General features: G+C 34.9%; 1 pseudogene across 1 annotated transcript; it reads left to right on the forward strand.

Moving 5' to 3' along the window:
* Nucleotides 1-2050: 2050 nt before the first annotated feature.
* On the forward strand, nucleotides 2051-3259 carry LOC308607545 (large ribosomal subunit protein uL3-like; annotated as a pseudogene). The gene has a single exon. The product of its transcript is annotated as a large ribosomal subunit protein uL3-like (transcript).
* The last annotated feature ends 5630 nt before the right edge of the window (nucleotides 3260-8889 follow it).

The raw sequence follows: 8889 nt of genomic DNA on the forward strand, positions 1-8889 counted from the left end.
ATTCCTTCTAACAGCTTTGCCAAATTATTCTCTCAAACTTCAGATTGCATTCTCAATATTGAATTCATGGAGTTATGTTTTTCTATTCCTCTTCCTGTTTAAGAGATTTAGCCTCATCACATTTTCCATTAAGTGGCAACTCAAGGGTCAGAAGGTAGAGAGTGAGCCTTCTCAGCAAAGCTTAATAATAAGGTAGGAAATTTAAGACTCTTTCAACCTTGGCAAAAGTAAAAAAAAGTAATTATCTCATAAATTTAATTTTGATATATGCAATCAGTATAAATCATTCTAAACAAAATATCCCCTCCACCTTTACAATAGGGATTTTTGCAGGAAATACTTATAACAGTTTATCTTATTTGGTTGACATAAGCCCAGTCTTACACTAGACATCCAGGAGTTTTAAAATTTTGATATTTTATCATTGTGTGAGAACTGACTCTGGGTTGGACAGATGTTCTATAATACTTCCAGGAGACAAAAAATCTTATTTGAATCTTCAACTACAGTTTTTAGCATATTGACCTGCCTCTCTCCACATTTTTTACAATCTATGATTTGTTTATCAGTTTTATTTTATGTATATCTTGAGCTTTACCATATTCACTTAGAGATAAGCATGAAAAGTTTTATAAATAAATAATATAGTAATTCTTAGACTTTGAATAAATTTCTCATGTATGAACTGAAAAGCAGATGTAGGGGGAAAACTCAAAATGTAATCCATAATAAATTCTAACAAACATAACTATTTCTTAGGAATTTTTATTAGAAAATCTGGCATACATTTACCATGTTTGAGCCTACCTTTCCAGGGTTCATTTTTATACATGTTAATTTTAGTGTACACTTTATTCTTAATGAACGAATCTTGTCTCATAACGGAAGAAAGAAGGAATTATGATGAAGATTAGTGTCTAAGAAAATGTTTCATAACCAAAGAAAATATTTCAGTACATTAGATATTTCTAGGAAATGAATAGTCAAAAGAATAAAAAGCATAAAATTATTTATTTAAAATAAAACATTTTTTAATTGTTCTTTGAGTGTTAGTCAATCACAATCTGGTGTTATCTACAGCCACTGGACTTTGTTTGGAGGTGAGGGTTACATTCACCGTTAACTGATTTGTTCATATGTATTTTATTTCTTTATCAACACAAATTTCCCATTAATAGTTTAAAACGCTTGTTTATGTGAACATTTTCCAAAGTTCAAAGAAAATTCTTAACTTGAAAAAATTGTATTTATATAATTCATTCTTAATTATTCTTGCCAACTTAGTCAATGCATCCCCTGATCAATGAATCTGCATTAATCCCTTAACATTATTTTCTGTTTCTATGTTCTTAGTGCCTCTTCTCTGATTTCACAACTACTTATCAAAACAAACAGCTTATCCTGTTTCACTGCTCTCAACATCTTTCATAATTGTCCTGTGATGTTTAAAGTTGCAGATAATTCACATATGAAATATACTGTCTTTAATGTAATCCCATTTCCTCAAATTATCTGCTTTCAATGAAACCTGAAATCTAATTTAAAGCAAAGTTCAAAATAAGATCTGTATAGCATCCATGGCAGTATTTTCACTTTGAAGATTTATGGCATGCTACAGCCTAGCTTTTTTAACAGGAATGAAAAAAGTAAACATCAAAAAGAGGGGATTCTAGCTCAAAGTAAGTTGAGAACTCATAAGAAATCACTTATTGGCTTTAAATTAATCCATTCATTCCAGTCTTGACTAATTGCTTTCCAGAATAGTGAATTTCAAGGTACAATTTCATGGCCACTATCATTATTATTGGAAAACAATGGAAATGTGAATGATATTATGACCAAAGACAGATACACAATTCCATTTCCAAAATGGCAGATTCTGGAAAGTTATGTGCTATTTTTAATAAATTCGGGAACTGATTGTTAAAGTAATGGGCAATGACCATGTTGGATAAAAAGTGAGGATAATTGAAAATCAACATGAGTTCCCTGGGAGGAAATTAATCCAAAGTAACATAATGTTGCTCTACAGGCAGCATCCTATGGCAGGATGTCTCCCTGGAACTTCTCCACTCCCAAGCATGGGTCCCTGGGCTTCCTGCCTCAGAAGCGCACAGCAGCTGGCACCATGGGAAGGTGAAGAGCTTCCCCAAAGATGACTCTTCCAAGCCTGTACACCTCACAGCCTTCCTCAGCTACAAGACTGGCTTAACCCACATGGTGAGGGAGGTCGATAGGCCAGGGTGCAAGGTGAACAAGAAGGAAGTTGTGGAGGCTGTGACCATTGTGGAGCTGCTGCCCGTGGTGACTGTGGGCATTGTGGGCTATGTGGAAACACCTCGAAGCCTCCAGACCTTTAAGACCACCTTTGCTGAGCATTTCAGCAATGAATGCAAAAGGCACTTCTATAAAAACTGGCATAAATGTAAGACAAAGGCCTTTACCAAATACTGCAAGAAGTGGCAGGACATAACAGCAAGAAGCAGTTGGAGAGGGACTTCAGCAGCATGAAGAAGTACAACCAGGTCATCTGTGTCATTGCCCACAACCAGAGGCATCTGCTTCCTATACATCAGAAGAAGGTCCACCTCATGGAGATCCAGGTGAACAGAGGCACTGGGCCGAAAAACTGGACTGGGCTGTCAAGAGGCTATAGTGACAGGTCCCTATGATTCAAGTGCTTGGGCAGGATGAGATGATTGCTGTCATTGGGGTGACAAAGGGCAAAGGCTACATAGGGGTCACCCGCCATTGGCACACCAAGAAGCTGCTCCATAAGACCCACCAAGGGCTGCATAAAGTTGCCTGTATTGGGGCATGACATCCTGCCCTGGTGGCCTTCTCTGTGGCTCAGGCTAGGCAGAAAGGCTACCATCACCTCATTGAGATCAACAAGAAGATCTACAAGATTGGCCAGGGCTACCTCATCAAGGACAGCAAACTGATCAAGAAAAATATCTTTACTGATTAGGATCTGTCTGATAAGAACATCAAACCTCTGTGTGGCTTTGTCCACTATGTTGAAGTGACCAATGGCTTTGTCATGCTCAAAGGCTGCATGGTAGGGACCAAGAAACAAGTGCTCACCATGTATGAGTCCTTGCTGGTGCAGACCAAATGGGAGACCCTGAAGAAGATTGACCTCAAGTTTATTGATGCCACCTCCAAATTTGGCCATGGTTGCTTCCAGACTGTGGAGGAGAAGAAAGTATTCATGGGACCCCTTAAGGACAGAATTGCAAAGGAAGAAGGGGCCTAATGTCAGAACAGATTGCACAGCTGGTAGAATCTCAATAAAATTATTTTCCAGTGGGGGGGGAAGTTACATAACATTCTTTCTCTGATAAATTTTTAATGTTACTGATCAGCAAATCACTGCCAAGATGATGTATTAATTTCAACAAAGAAAAATATCACATAATACCCTTGTAAATAAAATAATAAATATTAACTTTAATAGCACTCTTCTTAATTAATTAATTAATTTTGGCTGCGTTGAGTCCCAGTTGCAGCACGTGGTATCTTTCACTCTTTTAAAATTTATTTATTTATTTATTTTGGCTGTGTTTGGTCCCAGTTGCGGCACGTGGGATCTTTCATTGTGGCGGGCAGGCTCTTTGTTGTAGCATGTGGGCTTCTCTCTAGTTATGGCACTTGGACTCCAGAGTGTGTGGGCTTAGTAGTTGCAGTGCATGGGCTGAGTACCCCCACAGCATGTGGGATCTTAGTTCCCTGACCAGGGATTGAACCCATGTCCTCTGCATTGGAAGGTGGATTCTTAACCACTGGACCACCAGGGAAGTCCCCCGGTAATAGTACTCTTAAGAGGATTACTTAAGTATTGATTAATGGATATAGATCATGCTGAATAAAGCTTCAATTATAGCTCTGTAGTTTTCTGACTCTATTTTGTACCACTTAATAATTGGCTGGATGAGAAAAATGATTTTTAAATCAGATAGTAATTTTTAATATCAGTTAGATATCTAAAGCTGCAAAGATTTGTTAGTGATGTTCTTGAACAGCTAAAGTTCCTCCTACCAAAATCAACAAGATAATGAATAAAGATATATAAAAATAATCTAAGAAATCTTACACAGTCCATTATGCAAAATCTGGTTTCATAGCAGGTCCTATGAAAAAAAATATCCAGAGGATTGATTTATTCACAATTTTTATTTTCGTCCACTCACTTAATAAATATTTATCACCATGTCCTATTCTGGGTACTGGAAATATCATAGTGAACCAGAAAAATAAAGACTCTTTTCTTCTGGAGCTTACATTTTAATAGGTTGTAGCATAAGATTAGCAAATAAATAAATAAACAAGATAATTTCAAATAGAAATAAGATTCAAAATATTTTGACTAGAAGTAGTGCTGAGGACTAATTTAGGCTAGGTCAGGAATGCCCACTGAGGTTACAGTATTTGAGCTCAGAATACTAAAATGAAGGATCATCAGGAGTTAAAGATTTAAGGCAGAGAAAACATCATATTTGAACACCTTAGGTAGGGGAGGATGAGCTTGGCCAAGTCAAGCAAGTGGCAAGTGGTAGAATAAAAAGATAACAATGATTGTGCAGAGTAAGATCATTTAAGAATTTTACAGGTCATAAAAATAAATCTGATTTTATCCCAAGTAAAATGGGAAATTTCCATTTTGAGTAGGAAAGCATCTTGAGTAGGAAAGTAATATGATTATATTGGATCCATTTGACAGATCATCCCAGTTTCTCTGCAGAGAAAAGTACAGTGAGAGGCCAAGGGTTGACACAGAGAAATTAATTAAGAGTAATCCTGGTGAAATAATTGTGACTTAGACCATAATGGTGGCAATGGAAATGAAAATAATTGAATGGATTTAGAATGTAATCTGAGGTGAACCAAACAGAGTGAGTGAGATATTAAACATGAGGATGCAGAGAAGACTCAAGAGTGACCCTTGGTTATAGGGATTAAAGAATGAGGTAAATAGTGGTAGAATTTACTTAAATCAGGGAAATATAGGGTAGGCATATGTTAAATTTAAGATATCATTTGGGTATTCAAATGTAGTTTTAAAATAGATCATTCAATATTAATGTACTCAGTACAAATTAAGCTCATTGGAGAGGTCAGATCTAATGATACAAATTCTGTAGATGTCAGCAAATAGATGAAATAATGCCATTGAAGAATACATAATGAGAAACTGTAGAAGTAGAAAAATGGAAGAAATAGGGTTAAGCCCTGTGACATTTTAATATTTTGAGATCAAACAGAGAAGTAAGGGGCTTCCCTGGTGGTGCAGTGGTTGGGAATCCACCTGCTGATGCAGGGGACACGGGTTCGTGCCCCGGTCCAGGAAGATGCCACAGAGCGGCTGGGCCCGTGAGCCATGGCCGCTGATCCTGCACATCCGGAGCCTGTGCTCTGCAATGGGAGAGGCCGCAACAGTGAGAGGCCCGCGTAGTACAAAAAAAAACAAAAACAAAAACAAAAACAGAGAAGTAAGGACCAGTAAAGCAGTTTGAGAAGGAGAAATAAGAGGAAAAAATCAGGAGAATATGGTGCTACAGAGGCCAAGACAAGAGATGGTTTCAAGAATGAAGAAGTGATCAGCTAAGTAAGGTATTGCCGAGAGGTTAAGTAAGATGAGGAAAAATAAGTGACCATAGGACTTCTTCTGGTCATAGAGGAGAAGATAATACAGACCAACCCATCCACTAATAATAACTAGAAGTGGTAAAATATTAAAATTATATGTAATACTTAGTGATAAATCTGACAAAAGATATGCAAGACCTGTACACTGAAAACTACAAAATACCACAGAAAGAAACTGAAAGACATGTAAATAAATGGAGAGTGGAGAGAGAAAATTCGTTCATTTTTTTAGAAATTCAGTGTTTTTAAGATGTCATTTTCCTCAAAATTATCTATAGCTCCAATGCCATTCTGATCAAAGCAGGTATATCTTTGTGTAAAAAAATGGAGAGCTAATCCCAAAATGCGTCTAGAAATGCAAAGGACCTACAGTAGGCAAAACAGATTTGACAAAGAAAAAAAAATTGGAAAAAAAAAGAAAAAAATTGGAAGACTTATATTACCTGATTTCAAGAGTTATTTTAAAGCTTAAGTAGATAAGGCTGTGCAGTATTGACATCAAGAGAGACAAATGAATCCAGGAAACAGCATGAATAGTCCAGAAATAGTCCCACACAAATGAGGTCAATTGTTTTTTGACAAAGTTGCAAAGGCCATTCAGTAGAGAAAGAATAGTCTTTTCTATAAATATTGTTATAATTATTTAGAAGTCCATATTAAAAACAAAACGTGAATTTCAATCCATCCTTTGAATGATTTACAAAAATTATCTTATTGTATATAGTAAACCTAAATTCAAGAACAAAAACTAAATCTTCCAAAAGCAAACAGGAGAAAACTTTAGTCAATGATAGATATGACACCAAAAGCAAGATTTAATTGAAATTAATAAATAACACTTCATCAAAATTGAGAACCTCTGCTCTTCAAAAGACACTTAAGAAAATTAAAAGACAAGCCATAGGCTTGGAGAAAATATTTTAAAATTACATATTTGATCAAGCCTTTATATTCAGAATATTTTTTAATGGAAAGAAGACTCTCAAAACTCAATTATAAATGTACACAACTCAATAGCAAATGGGCACAAGACATAAAGAGAAATTTCACAAGAAAGATCTACAATTAGCACATAAGTAAATGGAGAGTTACTCAATGTCGTTAGTAATCAGGAAAATGCAAATTCAAACTGCAATGAGGTATCACGAAATAACTACTAAACTGACTAAAATTTGAAAGATTGACCATATCAACTGTTGGCAAAGATGTGAAGACAACTGAAACTCCGTACACTGCTGATAGGGATGTAATGTGACACAACCTGTTTGAAAAACAGTTTGACATTTTATTTAAAAATTATACATACACCTACCATCAGACTCAGCCATTCTACTCTTAGGTATTTACTCATGAGAAATAAAGGCAAATTTCCATATAAAAACATGTACAGGGATGTTTATGGAATCTATATTTATAATGTCCAAATTTATAAACAATACAATATCTATAAAAAGGTTAATAGATAAATTGTGATGCATTCATATAACAAAATACCATTCAGCAATAAGAAAGTATGAAGAATGGTTGCATGCAACAATATAGATAAATCTTTAAACTATTATGTTTAGTGAAAGAAGCCAGATAAAAAAGAATACATTGTATATGACCCCATTTTTACAAAATTATTTAAAATAAATGCCAATCCATAGTTACAGAAAGCAGAATAGGGATTGCTGGAGCCCAGAAGGGTTCAAGGAAGGTGAGCAAGGAGAGAATATAAAGTGGTCCAAGGAAAGTGTTGGGGGTGATTTTATGTTTATCTTGATTGTGGCGATGATTTTATAGGTACATGTATATGTCAAACTTGTCTGGCTGTGTAATGTATTCTAAGCTTCTATATCAATTAACCTCAAAAAATATATTAAAAGTAAATGTAAAAACATTCCCCCTGCCTATGAAAATGAGAACCAAGGGAGATTTTTATTGTGCTCCCTTTGAAAATTTTTGGATTTGTACCATGCAAATGTTCTTCCCATTCAAAGTGCAATTAATTAAAATTTTCTGTCCAAGGTGCTACACATAAGATACTAATCTTGGTATCATTCACTACTAACACCTTTCTCTTCTTTTCGGTCATCTTTGTTTAATCAACACAAAATTCTGTCGATTCTGTCTTAGAACCATGTTTTGAATCTGTTATATTTCTTCCCTATTTTCACAGCTCTTGTCTAACTTTGCCAACCTTCATAAAAGTCATCTTCTTGTTGAAGCCTTTTCTGATTCTCCCAGGCAGGTGATTGCCTTGGTCTTTGGACTTGGTCTTTTGACAGATTTCTGTAACAGATTTTGGAATATTTATTACAAATAAATAATATGCATTTGTTCCTTTTTGTTCCTATGTCCATCTCCCCAAGACAATGTCTTATTCCTATTCAACAGATATTTGTTTCTTTAAATGTGAAGAATGGTTAAATGAAAATATTTCTCCTGGAAGGATTATCTAGGGGAGATATAACTGCTTTCATCTATTTTAAAAGCTATCATTTTTAGATAAGTATATACTTATTTTGTGTTTTTTAAAGATATAAACCATAGGAAATAAATTCAGAATAATTTTGATTAACCAAAGAAATAATATATTTAAGATCTATTTCAATTAGATAATAAACACATAAAACCAGTAAATTTAAAAGATTAAGTATTACAGGTAAAACAAGAGTTCCTTATATGTAACATATTCAATTTCTGCCCTTACCTTACCCCTTGCCAAAAATAACCACTATCATGGGTTTGATGTGTATCCCTCCAGACTGTTAAATAATTTCTTCATCACTAGACTTTCCCCCAAATAAAATAAACTGCCCCATGAGGTGGTGGAGGTGATTTCCTCAATCATAGTCAGCTGGCTGTCCAAATGTTATAAAGACTCTCAGTGCAAAACCTGTATTAGTAAGAAATTGGAATTTGGTCTCAAATATGTCTTCCAGGAATATTATTATGTAATTATATATTTCTATACCTGCAAATATGCATATTTTGTCCACTTTATCATTCTCAAATTGGAGCAACTATTTAGAACCCAAATTCTTAGGATTTTAGATCTTAAAACAGAAATATATGCATTCAAGTAACACCTTCTACTCTTTCATTGTATTTCAAGACTCCCAGTTCTCATACTCTTAACAGTTTCATTCTTTTAAGATCTACAAGTGACTAGACATAGAAAAAATCTTCCATAGCATTACTAATAACCTTCTTCAGAATGCGTTGACACCCAACTTTTTGGAATGAAACTGAGCT

Source organism: Mesoplodon bidens (genome assembly GCF_964165515.1).
Source record: "Mesoplodon bidens genome assembly, chromosome: 19".
Taxonomy (NCBI): domain Eukaryota; kingdom Metazoa; phylum Chordata; class Mammalia; order Artiodactyla; family Ziphiidae; genus Mesoplodon; species Mesoplodon bidens.